Here is a 16,264-nt window from a genome sequence, read left to right on the forward strand (position 1 = left end):
CAATACGAAAAGTATTGCAAGCGAAGTCGGAACGTTATTTTTTTGAACCGGAAGAATCTTTTTGTGGTAATCTCAGAGTCGAAGGCAACGAAGAATGCGATGCTGGGCTGTTGGGTACAGAAGTCAACGATTCGTGTCGTGACGAAAATTGCATGCTGGGGAGAACACAAGGAGCTCGGTGCAGGTATTATACACATATGATAAACTGTATGTATGTATAATGATATTAATTGTAATATGACATTTTTTCAGTGACAAAAACTCGCCTTGCTGCCAAAACTGTCAATTCATGGCGTCCGGAGTGAAGTGTCGCGAAGGGCAATTTGCTACTTGCGAACAGGAATCGCGTTGTACGGGAACCGGAGCTGAATGTTCATAAAGCCCAGCTATGACCGACGGCACTGGATGTATGGAACGGGGTAAATGCCGCTCGGGGAAATGTATACCATATTGTGAAACGCAAGACCTACAAAGTTGCATGTGTGATACAAGTGAGAAAATTGCTGTGAAAATAAAGTATTTAACTACCAAAGCAGTTACGTATTTAAATTACAATTCAAGTACTTAAATGCGTAACCGGACAAGGCCAGGTGTAACAGCTAGTATACAATAGTAATTATTATAAACATTACAGATACCCTTTGAAAGTATTATGGTGGGTTGCATAAACGTTTATAAAAGATTTAATGAATCAATAGATGTTTAGTAGTTACTTAAAACATAATTTAGTGGCCTGTGATTGGGTCTTTAAATTGTAATTAACCATTAAATTGATTATTTTTTATGTGACCCGATATTAGAGTAATTAGCAAATGTATTTTTTTTATAATTCACAGTGACAGATTCCAATAATGAAGCTACTTTAATATAAATATTTTTAATTTTTCGTTAATTGATACTAATTATATATTCTGTATTGCTATGGAATTATTTTAGGAGCCACTCATATTAAAATAATTAGTGAAATAATAATAGGAATACACTTATGCGCTAATGATAAAAATAATCACTATTAAAGCCGCCGCGCAGATAAGAGATTAAATCAGCCAAAAAAACATAGTTATTAAAAAATTATCAATACAAATTGTTTCTATTTATTTATTGTGTAATTAATTTAACTGTTTTACATAAGTACTTAATAACCGTATTTTTTTATGGTTTATTGAATTTTTGAATAATTAGTGGAAAATATTGTCTAGGCAAACCTGTACAGTGTTATTATTATTTTTAAATTTCTGTACTATAATGTATAATTAAATTATAATTTAATTTATTGGGGTTGTAGCTGTATAACTATTAGAATCGTTTGAAAACATAATGTATCAACATACTAACATAAAACAAAATATTTTCTATTTAATGGCATATAAAACAAGCAAAATTGTAAGTTTTTTTTTGTTGTTATATAAAACTGCACGAAAAACATACAAACAAACGTCATTGACTATTAACTTTTAAGCTATTATTAGACATTATTTATTTTATTTTATATAAGAACAAAAAATAATTTAAACAATTCAAAATTAATTATTTCAGTTATTTTTATTTTTTTGAACAGCATAGATTGGCGTTACATTTTTCCCTAATTGACTATCGTAGTAGCTATATTCTTAAGTGCTGTATCGTGATATGACTTTATATCTATGTTACACGACTACAGCCCACTTATTTATTTTATGCCAAACACACAAGATTTGTATTCTTGCTACCATTACATTTTAATGTAATCGTATTAGATATTAAAATAGCACATGTTGCATGTTAATTGGCATGCCACAGCACTGTTACTCGAACAAGAACAAGAAAATACCAACATATTAAGTTGTTGACAGTACAGACGAGCAATAATAAGTATTAGTTATAATTGTAACTGAACAAAATATGGTCGCATCAACCAAAGCAATACAAGATCAATCGAATTTAAATTAAAACTAATTACTTTTTTTTTTTGTCGTCACCGATAACAATATACAACTAATCTTATTAAATGCAATATATTGTAAAAACAATCACACAGTCGGTTGTTATTCTCGTGTTATTTGTCAAGTAACCGTAAACAGCTGCGCTAAAAAGGTTGAGCCCTGAATTTAAAAAAGCTTAAAACACAGATACACACACATTCTTTTTTAGGCAGTTTGGTGTGCAACATTATGTAAACAAGGAATTATTAAAATTATAACACATATCTAAAGTATTGAAATTAGTTTTTAGTATTAGTAAAAGTTAATACTATTGCCATTGTTTAAAGGCGAATCTTAACACTTTACGGTCTTTGAACAATAATAATTTCTAAAACCAGTGCTATGCTGGCCTATACCCCGGTCATAATATGACTTATTTATTTCAAAGCTTCGATTTAGCCGCATTATCATTGCACATCTGTGTAAATGTGTGTTTAAAATCCTTTCGCATAAAAACAAGTTATTCGTTACCCAAGAATAATTTGTCATTCTTACATCCAAGTATTTTCTTTCTTTCACTGTGTTCAAAAATTAATAGCAGACTATATTATACGCATTTACACCAGAAAAATGAATTGGAAAATTATATGTTTGATGATTGTATATTATATTGAGTTAATATCATCAGGTCAATCAAGTAGATCTTCAGAAGAAACGGTAAATAATGTCTTTATTTTATATTAGAAAACTATCGATAGATTTCAAAACAAAAATAATATAGTTTAACCTATAATTGTAGAAATGTATAGGTACAAGGAAATTGCAAAATTGATTTTTGATTAAAATTGCTATATAATATTAACAAGTCCTTTTTAGATGTCTATAACTATAAGTTATATTGTTATTTTATTTACGCCTATTTATTAATGGATTACAACACCATACATATTGTCAAACTATTCATAATATACCGGATGATCCATATGGTGTCAGACACTTATTTTCCCTTTAAATATAAATATTTAAATTTGAAAATTATACTTTTTCTTATGCTTGTAGGTACATAAGATAGCTTTGAGATAAAACTCTGAACTTTGAACGTTTTTAATATCACCCCTCATACATAATAAGACTAAAATTTTGTTTTTCCAAATGCAAACACATACTTTTAAGTCGATAACTGGGTAGGGAAAATTAAATTTTGAAATTGTCCTTTAAATTTTTAATTGGTTCGTCACTACTTACTTATGACTTGGTAATTATTTAAATTAAAAATCAATATTTTTCGATTTTTAAAGACAGTGGCTTAGCAAGCTAATAATTAAATAACAATTCTTATCTATCGATTTAAACACAGTGACGGTTTCTAGTCTTCATAATAACGAAAAAATATTGAAAACAGTTAAGAGAATAATGAAAGTCAATACTAAGTGTCATATGAAACGAAAATATTAATGAAAATTCAAACGCTTTAATTTTTCAAATTCTTTTTTCTACATATTTATGGAATTTAAACATACGTTCTCTTTGAAAAAACGAAGTCAATGCCTATTATACGTATAAGGGATGAAGATAAAATAGCTGTAAGTATTGAAAAACATAGTAAAATATGTAGGTACAAGCATAGGAGAAAAAAATGTATAAATCATTCATATTTTAAGAAAAATTAGTGTCTTACATCACATGGATCACTCTGTATACAAACACTTATTGAGTTAGTTGTATTTATAGGAATAATTTTTTTTATGTATTACATTGATAGACATGGAGACAGACGGCACAAGAAATGATGTTGGAAGAACTGTACGACAAAAATGTTTTTAAATCATTGAACTATGTGTCAACTTTGATTAAACTTGGAATAGTACTCGACAATAACGACATTAACTTGCTTTCATCTGAATGCGTAACAAGCTTAAGTTGTGAAAACAAAAAAGTGTCCATCGAAAAATACCACACCCTAATGAAAGCGATCCTACGTATTAACAAAGATTATATGTCAATTATTTTTGACAATATATTAACGTTAATAAACAGCGGGGAAAAGAGTTCACTTGACATGCTCGTCAAACATTATTTTTCGTATGTACCTCGCATCTTATCTTTGTTATATGCAGCCCGATGGGAAGCTCCTAAATGGCAAGTTAAATTTTTTATATATCTTAGTGCTCTTATTTCTATGGATTTAAAATCATTCGATTTTGATTTTGTACTGATAAAGACTTTTGAAGGAGAAAATTTCGAATTGGCTCTTTTGGAAACACTTAAAGAAGATAGAAAAAAGAATACCGGCAATGCTAATGACATTTTATTGATAATCGAAAAACTATACAAAAACGATGAGCTACAAAACGCATATAAGCACGCACACCACATGACTGCACATAATTTGATGTTGTTTCACTTGTATGGAAATCATGAAGCGTATACACAAAATTCAAAACTCGAAATTTATCTGGACTGGAAATGGGTCAATTCAGTATTTATCGAAATATCCAGTGATAATAAATTTGCAATGGCTAACCAGCTAGGTTGGTCATTGATACAGCACCGATTTATTAGGTATCATGTGCTGCTTTTAAATTGTATTCAAGTGAGAGTGATGTTTTATGCGTGGTATCACGTAAAATTGTCCATAAAAATGCTATCACAGTATAAAAATGTTAAAAATTTGTTTAAAAATCCATTTACAGAAACACAAGTACTTCAATACTGGTATTCTCTTATAGATCCTTTAAAACACATTATGCGAATTTTTTCAATTAAAGACAATATTGTTTGGATCGCACTTCGTAAGATGATGGATGACATAACGAAATTCAAGATAAACGAGATTGATGATTTAGAAATGGATTTGAGAAATGAATTTCTAAGTATAGTAAAAGAGCTAGATCTTGGGGAAGTAAAAACTATAGATCAGCAGTTGAAAACACTGTCCACTGTAAAAAGTTCTAACGAGATCATTGAAAAGATCAAGGCTAATTCCAATCACCTGAAAAGCTATACAAGTTATTTACAAGAAATGTTAACGCCAATCAACGTTTCGAGCGTAGGTTGGTTCTTTGAGAAATATGAAAATATTTTTTATTCAAATGAAACCGACAAACGAAAACATAATATTGGTACATAAACCTTATCAGCAATTCAATACTTTATATATTTGAGCTGAATACATATGATTACGAAACTTCAACAGAAAATGTAGATTAAGCAACTTAAGCTCACTTTACTTCATAGCCTGTTTTTTAATAACTAACTTAATCACATATACATTTCACATATATTTTACTATCAAATTTTATTTTATTTTTTAAGCACAAATCCTGTAATTCTCTCTATAGATATATATATTATACTTTTATTCATATCAATAACTTACAATTATTATATTCTAATTAATCATCATCATATTATCAATTAAGTCTTTATTATCTTAGCTATTATATTTAGATAATAAAACAATGCGCTACTCGTACATTGAATCTCGAAGGCAAAGATATAGCATGCATATATATTACAATTTTGTACATAGTAAAAAATAATAAGCCAAGCCGTTTAAATTTAGTAGGAATTCATCAAAAACAAGTGTACTTAGTTGGGATGACTCAGAAATTATAATTTTCTGAGACAAAAAGTTCTGCTTTACTCTTTCAGTTTCAGCATCTCTACCTCTTCTATTTTAATAAACTGTTACGTTGCTTAGTAATAGTTGAACCAAGGAAACCCTCCAAATGTATTCTCGAGTGTACTAATTGCCAAAAAGGCTTGTATACAACAAAAGTATACCACCTATTAACTAGGTGTGTTAAACGCCCGGGAAACCCACTCTTATGTCAGAAATCAAAAGAAGTTTCTTTGAATTCGTTAGTTGTGAAAACACCCATCCAGCTCCGGATCTCAATAATATTTTTTTTATTAAATTAGAACGCCAACGGACTAAACAAATAGAATAAACTGGTATTAAAGGTGTATAATTGAAGTATGGCCCGCTTCCTGTTTGTCAGCATAATAGAGCAACGACGCGACGGTATAAGAAATGTGTAAACCGTGCGGCGTCCTTTCGTCGATTCAACGAAGACCAGGCGGCGGCAACTATGATACTGGACGCCGCGCCGGACGGTGTTATTCGGCCATGAGACCCTGGTACCATTTTCGAGACCCTCGGATAGGACCTACGATGCGTCGAGCATGACCACGACCACGGTTACCTAGATAACCGTGACCACGATGGACGCTGGTATCGTTTCGCCGAAAACACACTGGGATCTAAAACTGAGAAACCGAAAATTAGTTTTATTTAGATTTTAAGTGAGAAGGCATGAAGATGTCGGTAAGCTCTCGGAATATTATTATACATTTTTATCGACTTTTGATTTAGGCACAACAAATAAACGATTTAACTTTTTTCTCGGAAACGTTTACAGTTAAAAAATATACACATATTGCACGAATAGCGTTAGAAAGAGGTCACGATGATATTATCCTATTCCATTATCACTACCAATACGACTCTAATGAATTAATTCGGCATCAAGTAATTTAAATAAATAATACCTATACTTCAAACGGCTAACCGTTGTACGCGATTTTTGATTTTTTTTTATAACAAGTAGGTTCATAACTGCAATAATATTATAGAACAATAATAATATTAATACATTTTGATTTTAAAAATGGTGCCAATTGTTTGAACCATTATGAAAACTTTTATCGCGATCCCACCGCTATGAGCACGGTTGTCGGACGCCACACCCTATAAAATAATTCCTTTGTTTCGAGTGCGATGAATATTCTAACAAAATCGTACCAGGGTCCCATGTTCATTCGGCGTCAGATGTACGCAGCTCGGCTCAATGATAGGATAATTTTAAATTTGTTGGTTTTCAACTACTGAAGGAAAGTTAAAACATACCGTAATTTAAAATAAAAATATATTGTAATCGTATACTTTCCATTATTGGTAAAATAAAAGTTTTTAAGCGACGGTTTAAACGCATGAGAATGGTTGGAATATCAACTTGACAGTGCGCCAAGGTAAATTTCAAGAATACCAGTGTATGAATACCTACATGAACCAATTCATTTGGGTTTTCTCACCCTCATATCTCATCCTTCTCCTGAGATTGGCTTTTGAAATTTGAAACACACATTTAACTTAAGTATCTTAGGACACAGTACAAATTGACTATTGAGCCTTATCAAAGAGGGAGAAAGTTTACATTTTCGTTCAACATACGTTTTCAAAGTTTACATTTTTATAAGGACAAATTATAAGGCACTTACCATATTGATAGAAACCTGAAAATTAGAACAAAGGCACGTGTTAATACTAAAATTTAATCTGATGTCCATACTAGTATTAACACATTTTAAACATAAAACGAGCGGCATTTATTTAAAAACGCCACACCCCATAACATAATTTCTTTGTTTCAAATGCAACGACTATTCTACCAAAATCGTACCAGGGCCCCATGTTCATAGGCTATAGCTCACCGACTTAACAATCCGGCGTCCGATGTATGCAGCTCGCCGCAACGATAGGATAATATTAAATTTGTCGGTGTTCGTTTACTGTAAGTACACTATAGGAAAGTTAAAATTGTACCGTAATTAAAAATAAAAATATATTGTAATCATATACTTCCATTGTAGCTAAAAAAAATGGCCCCTCTTCACAAAGAAGATCATAAGAGTCGTACCAATACGACTCTTATGAGTTAATTCGGCGTCAAGTAATTTAAATAAATAATACCTATACTTCAAACGGCTAACGTTGTACGCAATTTTTTATTTTTTTTTATAACAGATAGGTTCATAACTACAATGATATTATAGAATAATAATAATAATATTAATACATTTTGAATTTAAAAATCGCGCCAATTGTTTGAACCGTTATGAAAACTTCTATCCCACCGCTATGAGCACGGTTGTCACTCCTTATAAAATAATTCCTTTGTTTCGAGTGCGATGAATATTTTAACAAAATCGTACCAGGGTCCCATGTTCATTCGGCGTCAGATGTACGCAGCTCGGCTCAATGATAGGATAATTTTAAATTTGTTGGTTTTCACCTACTGTAGGAAAGTTAAAACATACCGTAATTTAAAATAAAAATATATTGTTATCATATACTTTCCATTATTGGTAAAATAAAAGTTTTTAAGCGACGGTTTAAACGCATGAGAATGGTTGGAATATCAACTTGACAGTGCGCCAAGGTAAATTCCAAGAATACCAGTGTATGAATACCTACATGAACCAATTCATTTGGGTTTTCGCACCCTCATATCTCTGCTTCCTCCTAATATGGACTTTTGAAATTTGAAACATACATTTAACTTAAGTATCTTTGGACACTGCATAAATTGAGCCTTTTCAAAGAGGGAGAATATCAAAGTTTACATTTTTGTAAGGTACTTACTATACTCATCATTAAAATTATAAGGCACTTGCCGTATTGGTAGAAACCTGAAAATTAGCACAAAGGTACATGTTTATACTAAAATTTAATCTGATGTCCATACTCTAATGTGCAGTACTACAAGAATTAAGTTAATTTGGTGTCAAGTGATTTAAAGAATTTTCAAATTAATGAAATTAACACGATTTTTGAACTTTTTTTATAACAATTAGGTTCATAACTATAGTAATATAGACTATAGTATAACAGTATTAAAACACATTTTAAATTTAAAAACGAGCGACATTTATTTAAAAACCCCATAAAATAATTTCTTTGTTTCGAATGCGACGACTATTCTACCAAAATCGTACCAGGGCCCCATGTTCATAGGCTATAGCTCACCGACTTAACCATCCGGCGTCCGATGTATGCAGCTCGGCGCAACGATAGGATAATATTAAATTTGTCGGTGTTCGCTTACTGTAAGTACACTATAGGAAAGTTAAAATTGTACCGTAATTAAAAACAAAAATATATTGTAATCATATACTTCCATTGTAGCTAAAAAAAAATCGCCCCTCTTCACAAAGACTTTCAAATCACATATTGAACAATCTTGAAGGTCTTTTCACAAGTTTTTAATCGACGGTAGTGAAAATCGTGTCTTTAAAATTCAGAGTTATGCGATATTAGAGAAACCCTATTAAGTCTTGTGTACCCATTTTAATTATTTAAAAATGGTTATCGACCAGTCAAAATGTTCAGTAAATTATTCTTTAATAAAAAAATCAACTTAATTCACATGTTACCTACTATTTATACTTAAAAAGTTAATAAAGCTTTGCCGAATACTAAAAAAAAAAATTGAATGTTTTCTATAGGGTATTTTGTACTCAGTCTGCAGTCAGCTTAACTATAAATATATAATTAATTCGTAGTTAATAGTTATTACATATAATTACAATTTAGATAATTTAAACCAGTTATTTGATACAAAATAAAAATGGTGCCCCGCCAAAAGTACAACTTATAATTTCATGGTCGAAATGAGATATTTTCATAGGTTTAAGGTGCCTAAAGGTTGTAATAAAATTTAGCGTAAATATAACATTGGCATTTCCATTATTCTGTGTTCTTATTAAGTCTAATTTCCATTCTGAAAAATGTTATGAATTCCTCATTAATCATTATCTTTTCTATCGATTGTTGCATATTATTTTCCAATATTTGATAATAGATAAAAAAAAATAATAAGAAAAAATAGCCTTTATGGATTACGAAAATTGAAAAATAATTTTAAAAAAATTAAATATCAAAATAGACATTTTTTCCTGTGTGACTATTTATGTTCACAGATTTTATCATAAATGGTTTCAGTGAAAAGTTGCCTATATAATCACCGTGAGGCCCCATAAGAGTTTTTATATGTAGCTACTTAATTGCTTAATTTATTTAATATCAATATATTTATAATTAAAATAAAATACAAATTCAGTTTTACATAATTTTAAAAATGTGTATGAATTCAAAATAATTGTTTAACAACCAGTTCGATTTTTTAATAATATATTATAGTAAGTACATTTTTATTATTTTTTTTTTCTCTGGAATATCTGTTGTCTACTTAAATGTATCAAGTACAAAAGGTAGTACAATGTTAAGTTACAATTAACGATCAACAAATACTATTTAAGTATAACTATAAGATTTAGACCCTCGAAACTTTAGTCTATTTGCGCCTAATATATAACTTTACAATTTTTATTTCACCTTAAGTTAAAATTAATAGAAAATGTTGAATTATTATTTTGTATTGCCCTAAACTAAAAGACTTATGCTTTTGTATTCGACTCAATTTGGCCTCAAGATTGTCAAATGAAAAACAATAATACTATACCTACTAAAAAATGACTCGGTCATAGTCGTACATAAACATTATTACTTTATAGTAATTAATTAACGCTACTACAACATTTACTAATTATTTAAAATATCATATAATTACTATATAGGTAATCCATTTATTGGAATAAACTTTCACTCAAATTTTTAATTTTCCATGTTTCCGGGTAACTTTTCCAATTTTTCACGGAAAAGCCTTATTTGGACTATTACAAACATAAAAAAAAAAAAAAAAAAGACAAATCGGTTACGAACAGCATTACATTTTTATTTATATAGAAGATTATTTATAACCTTTCAATAATTACATCTATGATAATGAGCAATTTAAATACAATTTTTTTTTTTACAAAACTGAATGCTATTAACAGTTAATGTCAGAGATGAATTAAATAATTCAAAGTACATGACTAAACAATGTTGGGGTGGAAAAATAGTGTAAAGCCGTATCTAGTAATAAGGACTGTTCAAAAATCAGTTAAATACTTAATTGTATTAAATTCAACTATTACATTAAAACTAGTTTTGCTTTATTAGAATATATTCCCCTTTAAATTTTAAATGGCACATGTTATAAACTAAATACATTATTAAATCGATGGTAACAATGCAAAAGTACAATAATTCTTCAACAGTAAAAAAATAATTTTGTTTGTTAGCATAAACGACACGACAAAAATTTAATATTACTTGATAGGTAAAGTTGTTAAAGCAAAATAGAAAATTTAACACAGATCGTAAAACAAGTTTGGTATACCACGTTGGTTTTTACCAGTATATTCAATAACATATTCAACACACAAATAAGTACCTAAAATAAATTGTACATTCATATTAGATTGCGACAATGGAAATAAGGTTCTGTTAAATAAGAGTTTGGGTCTTAAACCAGTTTACTTTATACATTTTTTTAAAAACATGATTTGTCTAAATGTTTAAAAAAGACAACAATTCATCAAAATTGTTAATGTCGTAATGTAAATTAATTAAAATTAACAGTCGGTAATTATCATATTTTATCACTGCGTACAAATGCGATCGATTAACATAGGTGAAAATTGATCGGGGGTGAACTAATAGATCTTCATCAGCACCGACAGACTTATGCACACATTGCATTTAAGGATGATTCTTGTGTCTCCTAAAAATGAAAAATTGTTTATAAATAGTGTTTGTGGACAATATTACATAATCAAATTTCTTTGAATTAAATTAAGTATCTAGTAACCAAATATTAATATTATATTATCGTATTAAAATGTTTACCAATTGAAAGAGAACTCTATAATTTAGGACATATCCATGTCTTTTTATATGACATCACGGAGCCATTGTAGAGTCCATCTTTAAAGCAATGAAGATAGACTCTGCAATGTCGGCACATACAAAAAGACAGAGATACATATAAAAATTATCAATTTAATACTATATTTTGTAAACATTATGGATTAGTCACCTTTGCACAAATTAAATGGCATTTTAAACTATTTCATCGTGTTTAACAAATAAACACGTATCTTTTACGCTTTGCATAATTTGTTGTAGTTGAATAATTACAGTGACACCACTATTTGGTAATAAATGTTTTCTAAGTCATAAAAGACATAGTTTATCATACTTGTATCCAGGTCGCTCACTTCCAGCTCGTATGGCTCTTTGTCCAGCAAACGCTGTATAAACTGGAACGGTAGTAAATTAATCAGCACCGTACGTCAAATTAACCAATCCACAGTCAATATGACTGGATCGTAAAGAAAGTATAAATAAAGCTATTTAAATAATAATCCGAAATTAAATGATAAAATATGATCAATTACTAACCATTAACGATTCCATAAATAATGTTTTAACAGATGTTGGTAAAAAAAACGTATAAAAAAGTTCTCCGAGCAGGTCAAGGGCGCTTATAATCGTTTATCTTTTTCATCCATGCATCAGAACAGGAAACAGTTTTATCCTAAAATAAAAATGTATGATATTTTATTGGCCTTTGGCTTGAACTGATGTTTAAAAATATTTAGTTACAGTTTAGATTGTTCGATAAAATATTTAAGTATTTGGTTCTAAAAAAAAATGATTAAACAGAAATATCAATACTTCTAAATGTAATTTATTAAAACCACAATATTAAATAGACTCAAAAAGTATCAGGGGCATACAATTTATACAATAATAAATACTTGTGTGTTACCTCTCAAGAAAAATTATTTAGTTGGATACAATCTTCTTGGTGATATTGTCATCAGCGTTATCACTAAAATTTGAAGTTGTAAAATGTTTGTTGTTGCAGACAGTAAACTAGCTGTAATGTTGGCCGTTTCTAAAAAATAAATGATAGATTAAATAAAAAAATTAATCAGTTTTCATATAGATTAGTTAAATAACATTTCTGTATTATTACTTTCAACTTTTTTTCAAAATACCCATTTAAATATCTGTCAATAAACTTCTCTAGTTTACTTTGCCGAACAGTTGACTAGTAAGAGTAAGAGATTACTTATCGTTGCATTCAACAAAATACCTTATCATATAATTAAAAAAAAAAAAGATGAATAATAACAAATACAATCATTTTGTAGTGATAACACTTTACCTTAATTTTTGTATTAGGTTCAGAGCAGTTATACAATCTTACTGAACAGCCAACAGTTGACCGAAATTGGTTTTTTTGTTTCTCGTGCTCCACAGCTTGCCAATGTCTTAGCACTCATTTTGCGAAGTACTAATATGATGATTGCTTCCTCGTATTGACATTAAGCACTATCAATAAAAATTAATATTTTATTAATTTGTAATTATATTTTATTATTGATATTGTTCCTTCAGAGAAATCTTGATCTGATGCTTTGTATTTGCAGATTTCTCGTAGAAGGTTATGTAAAATAAATGCATAATTATTTTCTTTGACTACCTGTGATACTCAAGTACTCTTTCTGCTTTCAGTCGATCTCACAAGTATTGATGTTTGAAATTTCTCATGTAGATATACATTAAGTTACGATACTTTGTAATCAGGACCTAATTACCTTGTAAATCCAGTGACGTTTATGGCTTGTAAACAAAAGTTGAATAAAAGGTCAATTCAAAATTTGAATCTTCTTCTCCGTACTCAGGTTTTCCATCTGTAATTATTACCAAAAAAGTTTAACAAAATGTAAGTATAAATTTAAAAAAAATAAAGCTCAATTGACCACAAATGTGTTAATATAAAATAGTTTTTACTCTTTTATAATTTCAATTGTATATATTTTATTACAAACAAATACAAGTTTGTTTACCGTAGACAGATAGTTTTGATTTAAAAAGAATTAAAACAATTTGTTTATACCTTACTGGTAACTTGAGTTATCCTATCGACTAGTGTAAAAATTAGTAGTACTAAATGCAGTATAATAATATTAACCAACCTTTGTTTTTGAGTCGATATCCAATCATTTTTACACGACACTAATACAATTGATTTACATAGAAAAGTACTAATAGCAAGAACTGTAGAAGAACTACTGTCTACTGTGTAAGTATGATGAATATTATACATTTAGTCATTTGTTTTCTAAGAAAAATAATTACAATACTGGTGGGTGCCTTGTGAAGTTCAATCCTACAGTAATATTATAGCTGAATAGTGATTATCGATTTGAGATTATTATCAGTCACATCTTATCAAATCTTATCAGTAATAATAACACAGAACAAACCGAAGGGAAACTTATCTATTTAGTTTATGGGATAATGAGCTTTTCTAAGAATTCTAAAAAACGTTTGATTTCAGGTAATTAAAAAAATAATAAAATATGTATCAATTTGCCCTAATTATAGCTTTTAAATAAAAAACGAGGCCTAAGTTTAATTAAATAAGTAAATACATTTAGTAATTTAAGGTTTAAAATTCAATACATTTAAGACTTAAAATGCAATTATATTTTACGTTTTATATCTGAATAAATCTGTGTTACTTTTTTTAATGAAAGTTTTGAAAAATATATTATCGAGTATGTAACCCTGTTTATGTAATTGGACTTAATACCTTTTCCCAAGCTCACCGGAAATTTAACAATTTATTATATTGCCTAAAAATGTATGTTCTTAATAATTTTACAAAATATTATTCAAAAACATAAAAGATATTATAAATATTTCCTATAAATAGTTTGCAAACGGCCATAACACTTCTCTTCAACTTCTCACCCAATTTTCTATATAATTATAGATACTAATAATACCTATGTACCATTTATCTTTTCTGCTTCTTATATAAACAATTACCATAGATTATACTATTACTATAGGATAGCCGATAGGAATATTTCGTTCATGTAATTTTATTTCTGTTATTATATAAATATATTAAAAATTTGGTTAACTATGTTTGAAAAAAAAAGTGTAAAAGCTTAAAAGTCGATATCAAAGTGAAGGGTAAAAATAATAAAACAGCCGTGCTGCAATCAGAAAGTGGGGATCATAGCCAAACGCATTGTACAATACAATATAAAGGATAAACAATAAGTGAATAAACACAGTGTAAAATACACGTGAACCGATTGTAAAAACAAACTCGGAAAATATTAATAAAGAAAAAAAAATGTATTTATCTATCCGTTGCTTAGTGACGACCGCTAGAAATTGCATACATAGATGTTTATATTATACACGTCTGAATTTAAATCAATTATAATAATTTATTATAACAATGATGCAACGCCGTCGATTTTATCAGCTCGTTTTCCACTTGTTCGTTTCGGTAGGAACCACCAGACGAGCCGTGGCCGAAATAGCACAACGCGCTTCTTATCAACAACGGGTACAGGTCATGACTTCCATGACTTCTCCTCTGGTCACGGCGGGATACAAGTAAAACGTCCCGGACTTCCGGCAAACTTCAACTTACAAAACAGATTGTTCGCTTCATCGTCGGACCAAACCCGAGTTTGGTTTTTGGGCTTTAAATCGTGCAGAGCACATTTGAACGCCAAAGGTGGTATTGTTTTCAACTGGTAGGGATATTTTCGCATCCGGTCTCGGTTCACCGTTTCCACAAAGCCATAATCAATGCTGTGAACCGTCAGCCACTTCTGTCAGTTTTCCTCGTACCCGTTTACATTGATTACATCTTACATTGATACCATTGCGTTGGTTCGATGCGAAAACCGAGTAGACTTGGCAATTGTTGTGGCCTATGTTGACGCTGATGTGCTTGGTGTTTGCGTGCTTGGCCAGCTCTTCTTTGATCATCGACAACACATTGCTGTTAGCTTGGAGCTGTACATAGAAGTCTGACGGCGAGTTCACGTCCGTCACTATAACCGGCTCCACTACGTTCCGGGGATATTGCTTTGACAGCGGTTTTGTATTACATCTAAAATATTATATTGTTATTATTGCAATTATTTTTAACCAACAATAATACATGTTGTATATTACATTAGAATTTACACAAATTTATTTATTCGTCTATTATAGGTACAAATGAATTGGAAAAAACAAAACTTAAAATGTAATCTATATTATTTTAATATGTAAAAAAAATTGAAGTTACGAGGTTGGTTCGCATTACCAAAATTTACCACTGCTGTTTTAATTTTGGATAACAAATTTAGAACATAATTTATTACTTTTTATAGGGTTTACTTGAGTAAGTCATGCATTAGGCAGCCTGTTGGACAATGCACACATGACTGAAATTTTGAAGCACACCTCAGCCTGCCGAATGGGTTTTAATTTTTCGCTGTAAAACTTAACATCCCTTATATAGAGTATATCTACTTAGGGTTAAGCTCAATGGCAATTAAGGCTTGATCATAAGGAGGATCATAAGAAGTATAATACATAATATGGATTATGTATTAGAATATAAAACATAATATAGGTATTTATCTGGTATTTGTAATTTTATTAAATGCAATAACATAATAATTAACAATAGGGTAAGTTAATCGTACCCATCGTACATATAGTATTATTGAAATACAAGCTTTTTCAAACATAGTTAATCAAAATTTAAAAATATTTATAGAATAACAGTAATAAAATTGAAGAAAATGAAATATTCTTA

The 16,264-nt window shown here is 29.6% G+C and overlaps 1 long non-coding RNA gene across 4 annotated transcripts; it reads right to left on the reverse strand.

The window, feature by feature from the left end:
- Positions 1–10,593: 10,593 nt before the first annotated feature.
- LOC126839699 (uncharacterized) lies at positions 10,594–13,834 on the reverse strand. 4 transcript variants are annotated; one of them, XR_007685959.1, is made up of 8 exons: positions 13,620–13,834; positions 13,239–13,334; positions 12,806–12,972; positions 12,614–12,733; positions 12,404–12,532; positions 12,034–12,169; positions 11,669–11,891; positions 10,594–11,353 (listed from the first exon to the last, which is right to left on the reverse strand). It is a non-coding gene; the product is annotated as an uncharacterized LOC126839699 (long non-coding RNA). The 4 variants fall into 4 exon arrangements; XR_007685958.1 differs by having other exon boundaries at positions 10,598–11,353; positions 12,621–12,733; positions 13,124–13,334; XR_007685956.1 differs by having other exon boundaries at positions 10,602–11,353; positions 13,124–13,334.
- Positions 13,835–16,264: the final 2,430 nt, after the last annotated feature.

The sequence above is a fragment of the Adelges cooleyi genome, unplaced genomic scaffold, assembly GCF_023614345.1.
Source record: "Adelges cooleyi isolate 19-005CV unplaced genomic scaffold, UGA_ACOO_1.1 ACOO_flye_CR_arks_rails_tigmint_CR_PRNA_307, whole genome shotgun sequence".
NCBI lineage: Eukaryota > Metazoa > Arthropoda > Insecta > Hemiptera > Adelgidae > Adelges > Adelges cooleyi.